The sequence below is a fragment of the Ctenopharyngodon idella genome, chromosome 23, assembly GCF_019924925.1.
Source record: "Ctenopharyngodon idella isolate HZGC_01 chromosome 23, HZGC01, whole genome shotgun sequence".
Classification (NCBI taxonomy): domain Eukaryota; kingdom Metazoa; phylum Chordata; class Actinopteri; order Cypriniformes; family Xenocyprididae; genus Ctenopharyngodon; species Ctenopharyngodon idella.
Genome location: NC_067242.1, coordinates 11,243,788 through 11,263,267, shown reverse-complemented (window position 1 = coordinate 11,263,267; position 19,480 = coordinate 11,243,788). Strand labels below are relative to the sequence as shown.

General features: G+C 36.5%; 2 protein-coding genes across 2 annotated transcripts in view; both read left to right on the top strand.

Moving 5' to 3' along the window:
* The window catches only part of LOC127505766 (60 kDa lysophospholipase-like), a 293,042-nt gene that overhangs the window by 212,375 nt on the left and 61,187 nt on the right, over nucleotides 1-19,480 (top strand). The window lies entirely within an intron of this gene.
* Nucleotides 17,051-19,480, top strand: part of dpyda.1 (dihydropyrimidine dehydrogenase a, tandem duplicate 1) — a 242,322-nt gene continuing 239,892 nt past the window's right edge. The window contains exons 1-2 of the mRNA XM_051881564.1: nucleotides 17,051-17,389; nucleotides 19,369-19,477. The gene's annotated coding sequence lies outside the window, so the exon portion shown is untranslated. The remainder of the gene's footprint in view (nucleotides 17,390-19,368; nucleotides 19,478-19,480) is intronic.

Below are 19,480 nucleotides of genomic sequence, written 5' to 3'. Positions count from 1 at the left end.
ACGGCACCGCAGGGACCCACGGTGCTTAAAAATATCACCTTGCCTCATTACCCCTTATTCTCGTCTGTGCATGGGGAGGGATGGAAGACACATTTACCTATAGATTCACATGTGTGATGTCCAGAGAGAACATGGTGGTGTGATCAGAGGTGTCTGATCTCAGTGGGAAGGTGATGATCATGGAATTCCTGTCTTCACCTTGTATGGTTTCAGCTCTGTGATGAAGGAAGACAATGAAAATAGATTGATTTCAAATATGTTACTGTCAAATACAGTTTGGAAAACTTTTTGTATATCCCAAATTGGAAATCTACCTCAAACTTTTTATTCAGGTCAGATTCTGTCTTCAAATGAAGATTCGCAGTATATTCATTATGATTTTTGCTAAAGCATTGCAAGTATCTTTGATTTTAATGCACTTTTTTGTTGAGTTTCCTGTGATTAGATTTGTTTTGCAATTCCTCCTTATCATGTGACTCACCAGTTTTGAATCAATGAACCAATTCAAATGCTTGATTCATTTGCATCGTCCCACAAGGAATTTTCAATTTATTAAGATGTAAAAATATGTAGATAATTATTGCTGTTTATTACTGTGTATTGTTATATTAGTGTGTACAAATATATTTAAATATATAATTACAATTAAATTATACTTACAATTAAAATTAAGCATTTTTCCCCCCTGTGTAGTTCTTTAAATATTTTGGCAATAGCTGCTGTTCACATTTTATGCCATTTCAGATGAAATAAAACTTTGGAAGGCACTTGTTCATATTAATCACAACACCTTTAATATCTCTATTGTCGATAGTATTAATCGGTAACTGAAATATTATAATTTTGACATTTCAAATCTTTTGAATCAATAAATCAAAAAAAAAAAAAAAAATCAATTCATTTGCATCTTCCCTCAGAAATGTCCCGCAAGGCATTTTTAATCAATTAAAAAGTAAAAAATATGTAGATAATTATTACTGTTTATTGTAATATTGGTACATGAAAATAAAATAAATCTTTTAATAATTATAATAAATGAATTAATAATTAATCAATATAATAAATATGAATTAAATATAATTTATAATTAATTTAGTGGAAAACATGCCTTGATGATTTTTATGTGTATTAATTGTTACATATTTTCAATCTAATGGCAATAGCTGTTCGCATTTTTTTTTTTTTTTTTTTTGCCATTTCAGAAGAAATAAACAAATGTTTATAAGTCACTTGTTCGTCTGGTCGTGTTAATCACAACATCTTTATTTTCATTTAATTTATTTTTAATGTACTCCACCTTTATTTTAATATGTCTACTTTGCATGAACTCTCTTTAATGAATGAATCCAGAAGAAGCATCATAGAACTTGAGTCACATCTCATGCATGAGCCCCTCCTTTTCAAACAGCAAGCCAAATCTTTTTACTCTTACTAATCTGTTTACCTTTACCACTTTCTTTTTTTTATTATTCTTTTTTATTCCAAGGACAAAAGCTATTGTTTGCACAGAGATTATATTTTTACATTTTCAATCCCTCCCCAACCAGCCCCGAACAAACTGCCTCAGATAATAATTAAACAGTAATAGTGCAAACGATAATAATATATATATATAAATAATAATAATAATAATAGTGATACAGCAAAATTATAATAAATAATAAAATGCAATAGTTAAATGACAATGTTAATATATATATATATATATATATCACAATCAAAGGTGTAACAATGGTGCAAAATAAACCATGCATATTTACATATGTAAAGGTACCAAGCATCAAACACCCCAAAACCACCATATAGAGAGGTGTGTGAAAAAGAAAAAGTTACAGTATCACCTTTACCACTTTCAAGGGTCAGATGGACATGTGAACTCATGAATTGACTATATCGTGCAGCTCCACTCACCAGTTGGCCAGTATAACGTTTTTAGGAACCGCAACACTGCGTGGTTTGTAAGAATGAAGGTCAGACCCTGATGTAAGCGATCAGAAGTTTTATGTAAGATGCCTAAAGTTATTTTCCTCCAACCGCCAGAACAAAATGAGGAACAAAATCACGATTTGCGTCTGTGACAGGTGCAGTTTTACTGAGAGACGGACACTGGCTCTGTGTCTGTAGCGGGGTAATGAAAATAGATTCAGCTCACTCTGCCATGAGATTTCAAGACGTTAGTGTTAAATACAGTTGGAAATCGACATTATTGCCATTGTGAGATGGAAAAGTCCTTTTCTTTTTGTTCTCTCATTTTTCTGGTTTTGTTTTAGCAGGAAAGGCCGAGCTTTACTGGGTAATGTACTGTGTAAGCAAGGGAAATGGCATTGTTGAGGAGAGCTCATGTAACAGTAATATCCTGTCTAAATTGAATTTGGAGTTCAATCAGAGCCATTAGGCCCCACACTGAGAAAGATAGAGACAGATAGTGCCATGCACTCCTTAAATGAGTAATGCTTCCCCTGAACTGAAGCATCAAATTTGCCCTAATATTATTAATGCATAAGCAATGGGGGGAGGGCAGTGTTGGGTGGGTCACAGAACTGTGGACATGTGGAATTACAGCAGACATGTGTTTTTATAAGCCATTGATGACTGTAGAGTGGTTGTACTGTAATGATCCACTCAGCTCCAGCACAATGAACAACTCAAATGTTCATTGAGTAAATCATTTATGAGAGAAGTTTTGTCTGTCTAGGGTATGTGTCTACAACAAATCGGTGTCTTTAAAAGAATCTAAGCAAATGCAGATGCCAAAGTTTGACCAATTAGGATTTTTTTTTGTGTTTAGTAAAAGTTTGGCTCAGTTGACAGCATTTGTGGTTTAATGTTGATCACCACATAAATAATTTCAGCTTTTATTAATATAGTCTTTTTTTTTATCAATTTAATTAAAAAATCCAGAGAGCTTAAAGGCCAAAATATCATATATATAATTCATATATATATATATATATATATATATATTTAATTTATTTTTTTTTAATATATTTTTTATAAAGTTATAATTTTTATATATATATATAAAATATAGTTTTAACTAAAAATGGGACTTAAATATCTTCATTTTTTTTATTTATTTTAATAACTCAAGAATGGTTTTTGACATGAAAATAGCCTGGCATGGCGTTAAACAATAGTGTTTTTTTTTAATTATTACATTTTCTAAAATATATAAAGTGTTTACCTTAATTCTTTGATAAAAACATGTAGTATTTGTGCTGCAAATATGTACAGTATACATTTATTTTTGCATTGGATGAACTTAAAGGTATTAACAGGAGGGTCATACACCTACTGGTAAAGACGCATCACATTATGACATTATGAACGACAACATGAAGATGATTTTTCATTTTACTTTTGTAGATTCAAGACAGCATTTGGCAAACTACATGCTCAGCTCCAGCATGTAAACAATGAAGTTACATCACCTCCCCTCTTTATATTCTAGTATGGACATCATGAGATAGTTGGCTGTTTTACAGGCATTACCAGAATTGCGTTATTATGACGACAAAGTTGAAAACTTGGATATCACTTTAAACCAGGTTAGTTATCAGTTCTATCACAGTAGCCTCATGTAAACATATGTAAAAGTCAGTTACTCTGTGAAACTAATCAGTCAGCCTAACAAATTACTTTCGTGGCTTTTTTTTTACTTCTCTAACAAGATCAGATGTGAACATAAAGGTTTACTTGAAAGAATAGTACTGCCAAAAATGAAAATTCTGTCATCATTTACTCACTCTAATGTCGATCCAAACCTGATTGCTTTCTTCTACGAAACATAAAATAAGATATTTTGAAGAATGTTGGTAACCAAACCGATTTGTTTTCCAGTGAACTTCCATTGTAGCTTTGATCTATATAATGGACAAATGTAAATTTCCACAGAAGAAAGAAACTCGTACAGGTTTGGAACAACATGGGGGTGAGTAGATAATGACAGAATTTTCGGGTGGATTATCCCATTTAAACAAATATTGATAGACTAAATGGTAATACTAGATGTAAACTAGCTTTTTGTTTTGACTGCGTTCTAAATAGGTCTAAAAACCGTGACCGGCTTTCTCAAAAAGCACAGCGGGGGTACTGGTAAATAATTTGTGTGCTTTGTATCTTTACATGCATATTGAGGCAATACGTGTGCTATTCTAAACAATACACATTTTGAGACACAGCTAGTCCTCAATTTGTCCTTTATTTTTTTACTACACTACTTTATTTCACTTAGGTCATTATTGTGCAGTTTGCTACTACAAGAACAGCTGTCCATTTAAAGCAAAAAATGCAGAGAAAAACACTTATTTTCCCCATGCAGTGTTTGCGTTAATGTAAACACGTCTGTTTCTTTCGGGAACGACTCCATAGTGCTGCGAACAAATCGAGCGGTCCCCTCCTCTCCCTAGAAATGGTAACTAGAGTGTGCTAAACTGGGTGTTTCATCCCATTGGCTCATTATCGCGCTGGGTTCATTGCCAATAATAAAGATTTCTTGGGCTGCGAGACTTCTGAATTCAGAGGAAATTACATTGAGCAACAGGGAGTGCATGGCTCTAAATGTTTAATTACGCCAGATAAAAACAAGGGGATCAATCACTGACAGCAACGAGGGCCCTGCGAGGCATCTGCCATTGGGTTATGTTGAGTCCACAGGAATGAAGCAGGAGATACGGCATCAAAGACAATACATGTTGAGATTAACAGATCCTACAACACTCTGAGGAATGAGAAATCACAAATGAGATCTCCTTAATGTTTCAGTTATTTTTTCTAGAGAGCAATAGGAAAAGACCCTAATAATCTTTTTTTGCAGTTGAGATTTATTTTTTTTATATTTTAAATGTTTCTTCTAGACACCAATGAGTTTTTTTTTTTTTTTTTTGCTAAATCTAAATTTTGACCCTGAGATAAAGAACCTAATAATTCCACAACTTTTCTTTTAGACTTTCATATGAGATCTCAACATTGTGCTCAAAACTGCCAACCTACACTCAAGAAAAATCCATTGATATAGAGATCTTTAATATGAGATCTCATCTCAGACCTCAGAAAATGAGAGCTCTTGAACATCTCAATTGCTGCTCTTAGACAACAAGATTAAAGATGAAAGAAATTCTACTGCTTCTCAGATTTTAATTCTGAGAAAAAGGTCCTAATATTTTAGCATTGAGGTTTTTTTTTTTTTTTAGACTTTCAGTAGAAACCTCAACAATGTCTTAAAATGTCCTCAAATTTGTCAACTCATAGTAAAGTACATGAAACTTACACACTGTAAGTTTCAGAAGCGACAACCACAATCCCCTAAATTATCATTATATGTATGTACGGAACACGACTCACTGTCGAAACTCGATGATTGACAGCTTGGAAACCATAGCAATGTTCTGGCACCTCGTGTGTTCGGGGTCCGTTTTTGTCACCAAATTATTACAGCGACAAAATACTCGTTATTTTCAGAGATTTTAAACAAAGCAGAGTGGACGGACGCGTCGTGTTTTGTTTACGCTTGTAAAGGCTTCTTCACAGAGCGCGCTCTCGCGGTGTTGCCATGTTCACTTATTTCAAGAGTTTTTGAGCTTGTTGTTCAAGCTCGGCTCATAAAGCGATTGAGTTTACGGAGTTATTCAATTGAGCAGTCGCGGGTGGCAATATTTTGGTCTAATTTTCAGCATAACGCATTTCGATTTATTTCAGTTTATCATGGGCTTGTTCTTGTTCACTGTTTTTCTAGAAAGATCTGGCAACACTCAGTGCTCGCGCTGCTTTCCTTGTGATTTCTTCACCGCAAATACAGAGGAGAGAAACATCTCTGATACAAGTTAAAAAACTCCATTAACAACTAGTTGTTTAGTTCGGTTCCGTAGGCTACACACTGCGTATAATTTCTGTAAATGCGGTTGTCACTACCTGTATTTTTCGGGAGTTGGATTAGTTCACTTTCAAATGAAAATTAGCCCAAACTTTACTCACCCTCAAGCCATCCTATGTGTATATGACTTTCTTTTTTCTGATGAACACATTTGGAGAAATAGGCCATTAATAAATATCCTGACGCATCCGAGCTTTAAAATGGCTGTAAGCGTTACTAAATATTTTATTTCATAACTTGTCAAATATGTTTTTTGTTTTGTTTTGTTTTTTTACACAAACGCATCGCTTTGCTTGAGAAGGCCTTTATTAACCCCCCGGAGCCGTGTAGAGTACACGTTTATGATGGATGGATGTGGATGGAGACACTTTATTCAGCTACTTGTTTGGTAACGCTTACTGCCATTATAAAGCGCGGATGCATCAGGATGTTTATTAATATTTCTCCAATTGTGTTCATCAGAAAAAACAAAAATGATATACACCTGGGATGGCTTGAGGGTGAGTAAAGCTTGGGGTAATTTTCATTTGAAAGTGAACTAATCCTTTAATACGGTTGTAGAATGCGGTCGTTACTCCCATTTTTTACTGAACTGTGTGTGAACAGAACGCAATTAAGCACTAAAAGGTGACCTGACAACCGAATTTATCTGCAGTGTGTACGTGGCCATATAGAGAGCAAATGGAGACTCTTAGTCTCCTACTTCTCAGATTTTTCTTCTAAGAGACTTCATTGTCTAATCGAAGTGTTTCCTCTAGAGTACATCACAACAATGTCACAAACTATGCCGATATTTGCCAAGATGTCTGAAATCAGTTATCAGATTTCAATATTAATATAAAAATATTTTCTCATCAAACCTGAGGTATTATGTCCACATTATTTTTTTTTTTTTTTTAGCTCTATACTCCCATTTGCTTCTTTTTTAAACTTACTTTAGGAGGAACATCTGAAACATACAGTGGTTGATAGTCAGTAAGTCTCTGAACAATAAAACCTTCCTTTGAGTTTATCTTCAGTGCAATCACAAACATACTCTGAAAATGACTTCAGAGTAAACTTAATTGCTGCTCATTTCTAGGCCAGATCCTGCATGAAAGCAGTAAAGCAACAGAGATACAACCGACATATGGAGATGATGGAACACTCCCGACTCCAAGACAGCGGAGGAAGATAGAGAGAAGCTCAAAGAGAGCAGGTCTGGGCAGGCAGCGATGGCCATGCGTCAGCGGTGCTCCAGTAAGGGAGGGTGATGTGTGTGTTAGTCTCCTGGGTGCCATGTTTCTGTCACCCCCTGTCTGAGTGAGTCACGACTGGATTCTGGTAAGGACCGTCATACAGCCGTTACCGCACTTCCTCACAGCTTCCATTAAGAACTCACTCACATCTCACCCCAAAAACCAACTCAATTCACCTCAAAATCCAATATCAGGAAGATAGAATCTCCCTGACTGAAGACAAAACAAAAGTAAGTGCATTTCAAAAAGGCCACAGTATTTTACATTGGTGTCATAAACTTAATAAAAGAACATTTCTTTTGGGAGGCCTTGGATTTTCAGTTGCAGGTGACCTAAGGCTAAATGATATCACGTAAAGGCAGTTAACACATATATGTGCCTGGACCTTTCTTAGTTTTTATTATTATTATTATTATTATTATTATTTCCCCCTTTTAGCCATTGTAATGACTTTTTTCCATAATTGGTATAACTGGCTTTCTAAAATATTTGCATTGAGTTTAACTAACTATATACATATACTATATATGTATAATATATATAGCCTATATTTATATAAGATTTTAATTCAGATTTACCTAAATCATTACTTACAAAATGTTATAGTTTTAGATGGAATATTGCACATCAACCGCAAAACACATTGACTTTCCAAAAATATTTCTTTCAGATTCCCTTATTCCTTTATTCCATGTGAGCATATAATGTTGCTGCTGTAAATATATATATAGCCTAGACTCCATTGGCTCCTGGTTGCTGATTTGCTGACTACATTTATTGGTCCATTAGATGTTTATAGGTCCTTGCTTTTGTGCATAATTTTACTGTGAAGTGATTTATGCGAATCATCCTCAGTACTATTTCTGTTTATGAATATGTGGTGCGTTGTTGACATGTTTCCATCGTACAAACATTGCAACACTGATCGTGTATATGAGTTTGATGACACTGTATTGCTGAAAGCAGATGGCGGTATTCAAAAGGGCTGTGTGTGTGTGTGTGTGTGTGTGTGTGATTCCACTCGCACTCAGCCCACTCCCTCAGTGTCATGTGCTGCAGAAACCGCCAGAACATTTTGAAAATGTGTCATCGATTTGGCAACGCGGCAACTTCAGTTCACTCTCCACAACTACGTAAATATCGGATCACTCAGGGGTAAACATTAAATGAGTGCCAGATATAATGACACACCAGCAAACCAAGCAGAAAGAATGAGGCAAATTAAAAGAAAACAGAAAAATAAAAAGCGACGAGGATGTTGACAGTTAATTAACTTCTTTTTGGGATGAATCAAAGCCAGTAAATGTACTACATTGGCTTTCATTTCCGCGGGCAGCTTCCTGAGGTAAACACATGCTAAAATGTAGGAAGGAGTTTGTCAGAGCCTTTGAGGAGAAGCTCAGGGCCTCGATTCTGTTCATCTTGTGAAAATGTCACAGCGCCGATGTGGTTTCACACACTTAGATGGGTGACATGTCCAATGATATGATCCTGTAATGGAGCGAAGGCTGCATAGAAATGTCCCACTCATCTGCAAGCCTTTCCACATGAAAAAAGCAGAATGTGAAAAATCTGCTGTAATGTATGATGTTCTGTTAATGTAGTTTCAAAGGCACTCTGGCTCATAAGACTTGGAGATTTTGTTTAAAGTTTATCTACATTCAGACACACATATCCATATAAACAGATACACAAGTCTGTATTTATTCAAAAAGACACAGACTACAGATACGTGGCCACACACCTTCATAAATGTGTCTTAAAAACACTTTATATACATTTTAGATACAAGAACTGTTCAATTTTGATTGTAAATGTTGAACTCAAGATTTAGATCTTAACATTTAAGATATATTGAAGGAATAAGACCCTCGAAACCATTGCAACATTGAAATTTTAACATTTTATAACTTATAACTTGGCTACTCAAATAAACTTAAATATGATATATTTTTTTATATTTATACCTAACTATCAGTATTTTTAAGTATAATTTAGTATAATTACCTAATTTTAATAGTTAATAGTTTAATAGTTAAAAAGTATTGAACTTATATATTTAAAGAAAAAATATTTCACATATATATAATTTATTTTTCATATAATGCATGTAAATGTGTGTTGTTAGTATTATTATTAATACTTATTTGATTTTTTTAAGGTACATATTACATTCATTACCTGCCTCTGTGGAAGGATCTGATTGGTTAATTACGCACACAGCAGGTAACTACTGCAAGTCATTGCTCCGGTTATCGACATTTTGTCCAGGTGTCGGATTTATAGGCATTATCCTTCCAGAGCTGTCATGCTTCTGAACGTTTCCTCTTATAGTGCCACATAGAGGTCAATGGTCAATGGACAGAAGACACAAATAAAAAGGAAGCGCTCTGTCTGGTTAAAGCCTTCTGGACATAAATATCCAGTGACAAGCAATAATTTTGCTTTGTCAGTACTGACAGACCAAGACCATGATGAGATTGGTGGAGTCCCTTGACAGCGAGCCGTTCACAATTGATATGTGACAGCAACAGAGAGAGAGGGAGGTTTCAAAGCATTTTATGTTCTGCTGTATATCATGCTTTGTGTAATCCTGAGAGCAAGAAAACCCATGTTTCAATCAGATTTTGAGTTGTTGACATCCTTGGCTTTAAAGGGATAATTCACCCAAAAATGCAATACAATCATGGAGTTCCAAACCTGTGTGATATTGTTTATTCTGTGAATCACAAAAGGAGAAATTTAGCAGAATGATCACGCTGTTCTTTTGCAGTCACCATGATTTTGCCAAGTTCCTGGATCAACATATGTGACCCGTTCTGGAAAACTCTTGGTAAAACTCCTGGTAATAACACCAAATTTAGCACACATCAAGTCAAAACCAAATATCTATAGGAAAAATATATATCCCCCCCGTTACACGTTTCCCCAACACTTAACCAAATGCTCACTTAAGACATAACAGAAAAGGTTTGCTTGAATACTCGCCAAGACAGATATTTTGAAATGCTTTAATTGTGTGTGTGTATATCGGGATCGCGCGCTGTTTTTGTGCGTCTTTGAGGCGTCGTTGTGCGCACGCTTTGGATGTGTCAGTCAGCAAGTAAGATCGATCTGTTTACATTTTTCATGGACAAAGGAAAGGTACTTCTCTCAGAAAACGTACAAATAAATATACTTTTAGATGTTTGATTGATATTTGGAGCATTGGGATCGCTAGAGGAGGGATTAATGAACTCATTTTTGTGAAAAACTCAAATTCGACCAAAATTGTAGCTCGAAATTAACCTGTGCGCATTATGACTCATTTTGCCAGAACGGGTCACATATTTTGTTGATCCAGGAACAACATTCCTGTTCGAAAAACCCTATTCTAAAACTAAACATACCCATAACTTATCCCTAAAACCAGAGGTGAATAACACTGGTGAATAACCTGGTTGAAAGCTTAAACTTGACATAAACTGTAAAGTTGTCCCTCAAATCTGATTGGTTGATTGGAATGTTGTTCCAGGATCAACAAAGATGTTGATCCAGGAACATGTTGTACTTGGTAAAATCATGTTCACCATTCTTTTGCATACAATGAAGTGAGTTGTGGCCACAAAATTAAGCTCCAGAAAATGACAAAATGCACCATAAAAGATATCATATGACTTTAGATTACTAGGAATATAGCAAACAAACCATATGGATAGTGTTATGGAAGATTTTAGGTCATTATTTGGAACTTGACTGCCTCTGGTCATGATTCCTGCCTAACTTCTCCTTTTGTGTTCAGTGGAAGAAAGACATTTAAAAGGGTTTGAAATGACATGAGGGTGAGTAAATAATGACTGTTCATTTTTTGTGTGAACTATCCCTTTAAATGTTCTCTAACACGCTCTGAAACAGTGAAACCCACTAGAGTGGCAGATTTTCCAAACAACCTTTGCTGGTTTTTAATAACCAGAAAATAATTTGCATGAGAGAGCATCCAATTTACATACCTAGTTGCCTTTGTGTGTATATGCATGTGTGTGTGGGGGAGAGAGAGTGTTTAAAAACAGATTTAGTTGGAGGAGCTTAGATTGTAGACTTCATTTTCTCTCTCTCAAGTTTCAGGTTTCACTGGGTTTTATTGGAATGACAAATAATAGTGCTACAAAAGCCGTATAGCAGTTTAGACGCTCTCTGTCTTTCACGTCTTATTGCATATTTTATGTTCCTTCCTCTATATAATTGTAACTGGCATGTGAATTGTCACATGATCTTGCAGTGTTAATATCAGACAGGCTTAGGTATCGCACACCCTCTCATCAGCATAATGCTCACACTTACACTTTCCTCCTTGTTGTGTCCCTGGAAGGAAATATTCTAGGTATAGTCAATTTGTGTGTGAAAGAAAGAGCTGATTAAACCCCATAGTAAACACTGATAACATAAACTTATAAACATTGTTGTTATGGTGTTATGTTTAATTTGAGTTTCATCGTTGTCTCAGATGATTCTCCTAAAATTCCATTAGGCACAAATGTGATAATTTTTGACTATAGAGTATAACAGTATAGAATTGTAAAATAAAAATGCATAGCATAGTTTAGATAGTTTAGTCTTGTAAGAATTTGATGAGAAATGTTTGAGTTCATATTGAGATCTTTTTTTTTTTATTGCAGACTTTGGTGTATTGGCAAATTGGAGCACAGATTGAGACATTTTTGAGAACTCTTCTGAGGATAAAATTATTGGGACCTAATATTCAGGAGATTTTAAGGAGGTTTGTGATTTTCCTTTACTATGCATTTCGGTTGGTTACTAAAGGTTGGCATTACAGCACTGTTGAATTGTGAAGAAAATTGTATTGCTCTTTAACACTTTCCCAGCCATTGCTGGAATTTTCCGGCAATCCATATTTTCACTGTTATACGCTATTACGTATCTTCTGAAAGAGTACAGAATCTCCAGATCAAAACACAGGTGAAGAAGCAGCAGAAACAAGTGATAGAGGCATTGCTTACACACATGTAAACTAACGTTATCATCACCATTAAACAGCATATAAATCAAAACTGCCAAATGTTACAGAATGAAATGTTGACTAGAGGTTATAGGAGTGTGCAAGCTATGGGGGTGTTGATGTTTTGATCATTGCTCTGAATCTGATCCGGACGCAATCTTTGACAAGAACGTTATTTTCTCAGCTTTTTTGTTCAAAATGTTGCTTTATTTATTTATTTTATTTATTTATTTTTACACAAATTAGACTGTTGAGTTGACATACAAGAGTAAAGAGCTATAAAATTAAAATATATACAATAGTTCAGATAATTTGGTCTTAAAAGATTTGGGTGAGAAATATTGAGATCTCACTTAAAGGGTTCACGCAAAAGTGAAAATTCTGTCATCATTTACTCACCCTCATGTCAAAACATAAATGAAGATATATTTAATAAAATCAGTAATTTCTGTCCTTCCATTGACAGCCTAGGCAACTACCACATTGACGCTTCAAAAAGTTCATAAAGAGATCGTGAAACTAATCCATATGAATTGAGCGGTTTAGTCCGAATATATCTGAAGAGACACAATCGCTTTATATGATGAACAGATTTAATTTAGGCTTTTGTTCACATTCATCAAAACACACATCAGATATGGTAAACGGAAGCTCAAGCATGTTCGCTTGAAGTGGGAGAACCAATGAGGTTCATTCTCGTGTGTTACGCGGCACGTTTAAGCTTCTGTAAGAACCAATGAGGTTTGTTCTTGCACATTAAGCAAGTACGGTTGAGCTTGTTTTTGTTTGCTGATCAATGTTTATATGTGAAGAAAAAAAATAAATTCAATCTGTTCATCATATAAAGTGATTGTGTCTCTTCAGAAAATTTGGACTAAACCACTTAATTCATATGGATTAGTTTTACGATCTCTTTATGAACTTTTTGAAGCCTCAAAGTAGTAGTTGAGATCTCCTAAAATTCCTTTTTGGAGAAATAAAATCACGAATTAGATACAATAAATGTAAAGAGCCATAAAGTTAATCATGAGTTCATATTGAGATCTCAATAAGTATCAACTTTTAGGTATTAAAAGTTAATATTGGAACTAATAAGACTGCACACTTGGTATATCTGGGGCCGTATTCACAAAACATCTTAAGGCTAAAAATAGCTCCTAAATTGCCGATAAATAATGGGCGTGTCAGTCCTAATTTTAGGAGTCCTAAATTTTTGCTCTAAGAGTATTTCACAAAGCATTTTAGCGCTAAAACTAGCTCCTAAATCTGTGAAATGTTAGGAGTAGTCAAGAGGACTCACTAAGACTAAATCACAAACAGTCACAAAAAGACACTGTACACCATTGAGGCTATAGCGATAGAGCCTTAGGTGCTGAACTTTTTCTTCATAAATGCAATAAATTTTGATTTATAGATTTGAATCTACGATGAGATGCCAAAAATAAATCTTTAACAAATGGCGGTGGTTTTCATGAGTTCACACTTACAAAAGATTGAATAGAATAAAAAAAATATAATAAGCGTATTTGTTGTGCTGTCCAAGGGGGATTGAGGGCTCCGAGCTTGGAATCCAAACCCAAAGTTCTCCCCGTATCCCCAGCCGAGAGTGAGGGACGGGGTGGCGGAGGGATGCAGAAAACTGTCGAGGTAACTATAGGCGAGTCGGCTCTCGTCTGTGTATATATACCTCCTCTCGAGCTGATTAGAAAGACCGTTTGAATGTGTTTAAACTTTGTTTATAAAACATAATTTGTCGCTTAAATTCTGCATTCTCTTAAGATGCAGACATCCAAGAGGCAGACAATTAACTGTATATAGCCTACTAGTTTAATTAGTGACACTTAGCCTACATTTTAAAACCTTTATTTGAATATGGCAACATTTTTATTAAAAAAAAAAATATATTTATTTGAATAGGGCAACATTTGTATTTTAAAACCTTTATTTTAAAATGGAAACATGATACCTCATTCTACAATATTTCTATGATTAAATCGCTGACTCCTCCCCCATCAGCCGATCACTGTGTGTATACTCCATACGTAGCAACGAGGTCAACCCCACCCTTACTCTTAGCTTAAGACTTCAGTCTAGTAAAAGTTTGTCTCAGCAGCTTTGTGAAGAGAAAACTCTTAGCTAAGAACTTTTTAGGAGAACTCTTAGTGGTAAGCTAAAATGTTTTGTGAATACGGCCCCTGAGCAGTTTCAGACTTCAGTTTCTTCTAAAACTCCAGAGAAGAAGCATGTGTGATTCTAGAGTCTTTTTCTTAGAAGAAAGATCTGCAAATATCTCCATTTAACCTCATAGCTAGGAGAAACCTATGACATATTGAAGAGCTTTTGTTTGTTTTTTTCTTTCTTATGGATCACCAATGCGCCAACACAAAAGAAAAAAGCACAAATCAAATATCAAAAGTCATTGCAACCTCATAAAACGTTTCAAATATAGTGTCAAAGATAGTTTTTCCTTCAAATGCGTGCAGGTATACATACGGCAAATTATTCGAACACATCTCTGTGTTGTCGGTATCAGTGTGAGAATGAAAGCATGGTGTTTTAGCTGTCAAACGCTGCTGTGTTTTTTTTTTTCTTGTTTACTGTTGCACGGTCTGTCAGCCATGGCCTGCGGTACTTCTTTCTTTAATAATATATCTCAGAGTGAGTAATGCCATTTGGATACAGGGAGCTCCGCGCCTGGCCTTTGCTCCCTGCACCTCTCCTCTCTCTATCCCTGGAGTATGTTTCAACCCACGTACGTTTGAAGGAATTCTATTTGCCGGATGCCCGCGCGCTCGTGTGCGCGAGAGCGTGCGCTAGCGTATGTGTGTTTATAAGCTTGTTGAATTGAAATACAGCCAGGCGAGGTGGGGAGGGGTGTTGTTTATTGCAAGGATAGGTGAATATCTCTCTCTTCAGCTCGCACGAGCCACCAGGCAAATAAACTCAGCGCATCAAATTTAAATAAATCATTTTTTCACCCGTACATTCCGGGCGAGGATATTTACAGCAGTGAAACAGCTGCTAATGAACTAATGTGTCCACGCTGGGCGATGCGGGAAAAAATAGTACTCTAATAGCCGGTCATTACATACATGTTCTAAAACAATCCACAGGGAACATCCGATCACAATGTGTCTTTACCTTTCGTTTATTAGTTTATGGCCTGAAACGGGGGTGAGATGATCTTAACCATACAGAGAGTACCAGGGCCCAGAGCGGCTCTTTATTGAAGATGTCAATTAATGTATCTCGTTCTCTTCTGAAAGTCGATTTCAATTACTTCAGCATGGGCAAACAAAGGGTGTTAGCAGACATGGCCTCTTTCTTCCCCCCATAACACTCTCACCTTAATTGCTACTTTGTGTTAAGAACTGAACGAGGGGAAGCTAAAAAGTAAAAGAGAAAAAAACGGATGGATTTTTTCATCTGGTGTACGTCTTTGTGCCGAGCTCATCTGGCCTTGAAGGGGTGAAGCCGGAATCAGCCGGGCTTTTGTACGGAATTCTCACCTCTCCATGAGCGAGAGAGAACGAGAGCGCCTCTCCTCCCCCTCTTCCTCCGGCTCTCATCCCTCCATTTCTCCCTTATCACTAAGTTGCTTTGTTTCATGCCTAATGTTGTTTAGATGACTATAGCTTGATAAAGAATTATTTGTTATTCCTGCAGTAATTGCGCCGTGTCTCGTCGCAATATGGTCCAGCTGTCTGGGCCTTCCTGTTTGGACCATGACGGAACGGTCAACAGGGGGCAGTAGACCGCTTTCAATGGCGTGAAATTCAACATGTCTGATTCCTTTGTCTGCTGGTCTGTTAAAAGCCAGTTACCAAAGCTGCTTTCTTTTGCCATTTACCTTGAATATTGAATATCATATTGATATTATTGAAGTGATTTTTATCAAAAGGTAGGAGGTGGAAGTGGAAATGGTGGCGAATTGTTGCGGGTCTTTATATATACACTGTGTGTATGTGTGTGTGTGTGTATATATATATATATATATATATATGTATGTATATATATATATATATATATATATATATATAATATGCAGTTTTTTCAGTAGAGTTGAATGGAAGCAGATAAATCAAGTTTCTTTCAACACAGCCTTAATATTAATCACAATTTTTGACCCTTTCTACATGATTTTCATTATTCATTATATTATTATTATTCAAAAATGTATAGAAAATCTTCCAAAATCAGAATTTTAAGGAATATTTATAGGTATATTTGTAAGGAGTATTTATGTAGAGATCTGTTTATACTATATTATGATGGAAATCATGTTGTATGGATTGATTATTCCCATCTATCCGGTGGGAATGATCTCAGATAAGAAGAAAGCCTCTTTAAAATCATTTTAGGCCTTTTAATCGGAAATGTCATGCTCAAAATGTGCATTAAACCTAAAAAAATCCATTTTTCCCTGTCCTACTGGCATTTTCAACACTTTAAGATGGATACTGACTGTTTTCCACTCTGACAGAAGCACAAATCTAGCCTAATAAACGTCTGTATGTATTCGCAATTAAATAAACAATCTATTATTTCTTTTCTCTGTGCCTACAGTGCCGTGTCAGTCACCATATGCCGGGAGAGAGGAGCAGGGAGTCGTATCACGATGGTAGTTTTTTGGTGTTGTGAGAGGGGGGAGTCAGAGCCGAGGGCTCACGGTGCATGTAGCACATCAGATCTCCCTCAATTAATCCAACATTAGGTGCCTGGGATCCACGAGTCAGTGCTTTTGGAAAGCATGTGTGGCTCAAATCTAATTATTCTCTCCCTTCCTTTGAGCCGGAGAGGGTGGAGAGATATATAGAGAGAGAAAGAGAGAGAGAGTGTCCGTCCACGTAGCTATAGGTTTTGTTATGCTGTGATTTCTCTCTCTCCCTCGCTCGCCCGCTCACTCCGAACCCCCTTCTACCCCCACCTCCTCCTCTCTCTCACTCATTCTCCATCTCTCTCTCACATACACACGCGCCAAACACTCTCTCTCTCCTCCTCTGCCTCTCTCTCCCCGTCTGTCTCTCCCTCCCTCAGCTTCACTCGCTCTTGTGCTGTAAGTTCATTTGCTGTGTCAAGCAACAACTGGCTCGGGAGTGGGCAGTGGGTTTTGATCCTTTTGTCAAGCATCCCCCCTGCGAACGTGTACCGCGTCCACCTGCACACCACAGGACTGCCCGCCTGGCTCTCTCTAACATCGCCGTACCGTCCTGGGTTTATCACGATCAGGCATCCCACCTCGCTTAGGCGGGCGGCACGACGAGATGCTGAAGGTTTGACGGGGTAAGTTGCATCCACATGTGGACTCCATCGCTTCTCCTTCTTTTTTCAAAAATATTGATTGTTTTATGTCAGTGTGATTGGGTGTCGTTTTTTAAAATTTTTGTCTTTTTTGCCGGTGTGGTCTACACCTCCTGATGCTTGTGTCAAGTGTCCTGTGAAATTACCATATTCATGGGCTCCTTTCAATTAAATTGCAATCAGTGAAGGGTCCAGCTCGAAGTGTTTTTTTTTTGTTTTTTTTAGTGTAGGGTGGAATAGCGCAGATCACTTGTTCAGAAAGGGAGGAGCGGAGAGAGGTATAGAATACAGATTTGGTCATATTTTTTGCTGCTAAACAAATTTTTTTTTTTTTTTTAAATAAAAAAGACAGTGAGTGGGTTCTTGTATAAAGAGAGTAGAATTAAAAAAAAAAAAGAACTGTAGAACCAATATATATAATTCAAAGGAGAAAAAAGAGATGCTCCCAGAGGAACTTTGGCAAAGACAAACAAACCAAAAAAAGCACAAAATCCATGCATGGAGGCCATTGATTAACTCCTGGAGTTCTGAGGGGATTTGGACGGGGGTCGAGTCCCTGGTTGCTGTGAGTGTTTGTGTGTATGTGTATGTGTATGTGTGTGTGTGTGTGTAGCTTCAGAAATGGACAGAGAAAGCGAGAGCCCTGGGGCTATAGCATTGGGGGAGTGTGCCCTGCGTCAGGGTGGCTGTGTGTGTGTGTGTGTGAGGTGCGTCTCATGGTTTTGCAGACTGGAGAGCGAGCAGCCGGCTGCTACACTGCCGGTGTGCCCGTACGGTGGCTTTTGTTGCGTTTGTGTTCGAGTCCAGCTTCTCCCTCTCTTCTGTCCCTCTCCATCTGCCTCCGTTAGCTTCTCCTCCAGTTTCTTGTGCTGCCTTCTCTCTCTCTGTCTCTCTCTTTAAAACGTGTGGATTTTAGCACGAGAGCTGATTGTGTGTTTCTCGTTTTGTGAATGATCGGTGTAAAATAGAAAAAAACTATTTGGGCAGGTATGTAGACTTTAATTCAGTAGGTTATTGATTTATCATTGTCATTTGTCATTTTTTAATTAATTATTTTTTTTTTGTGCATGAAATGGAGGAAAATATAAAAACCGTTATGATAACATGATAACATTTATAATATTAAAAATGACTTTTTTTATTATAGAAAAATCAGTTTTATTTTGTTAAAATTTTGTCATTTTTTGTCAAAGTCATTTTGATAGACTGATCAAAATATCATTCTGTAAATTAAGAAGAGCTTAATTATAAGAAATAATGGGAACTCATGTTATTGTAAATTAACAAATATTAACAAATAAAACAGAATACAATTTTGCATGAAAATTAAATGACCTTAAATAAGGCCTGTTGGCTTATAAAAATTAAATGATCCTATCAGAATTAGTTAAAAAGTGTGGAAAATGTATTCATGCAAACCTTTCAAACAGAATAAAAAATATTGAACAGTTACATTTGTCAGCTGAAATAACATTCTTTATGTTAAAATTATGACACCAAAATAAAAAAGCAAAAACTGCTAAATGCACTAAATTATAATATTAGTAACCAAATATTCAGTGTTAATGCATTTTAAAGATAATCTAATTCAGACCTATTTTGTCATAAAATGCACAATTCTCTATGTAACATGATGCATTTATACAAGTTGCAATTTTTTTTCTTCTTCAAAAGAAGCCTTCTCTCATAGACTAATCACACAGTTTAGCCCCCACCCCCCTTTTTTCCCTCCCCCGTCATACTCAAGTGGGGTGTAGAGGGGGGCCGCCATGCTTCATTTGAGTCCGTGTCTCCATATAGAATTCTCCTCACGGTGCTAATGGACTGTTTGGCTAATTTTTTTCCCTGTTTCTATATCATTTAGACAGATGAGATGTGCAGCATGTGATGAAGTAGACCATAGTAGCATTTATATCTCGAGCGTCCTGCTCTATCCTAACCCCGATGGTCTGTGTTTTTAGGTGAACCCACTACAGTGGACTATCGCCATCATCAGAATCATCGCCGTGGCAATGGGAGTCAAGACATGGACGCTCGCCGGAGGACCTCCGCTGGGTCCCTGCATCCCAGGTG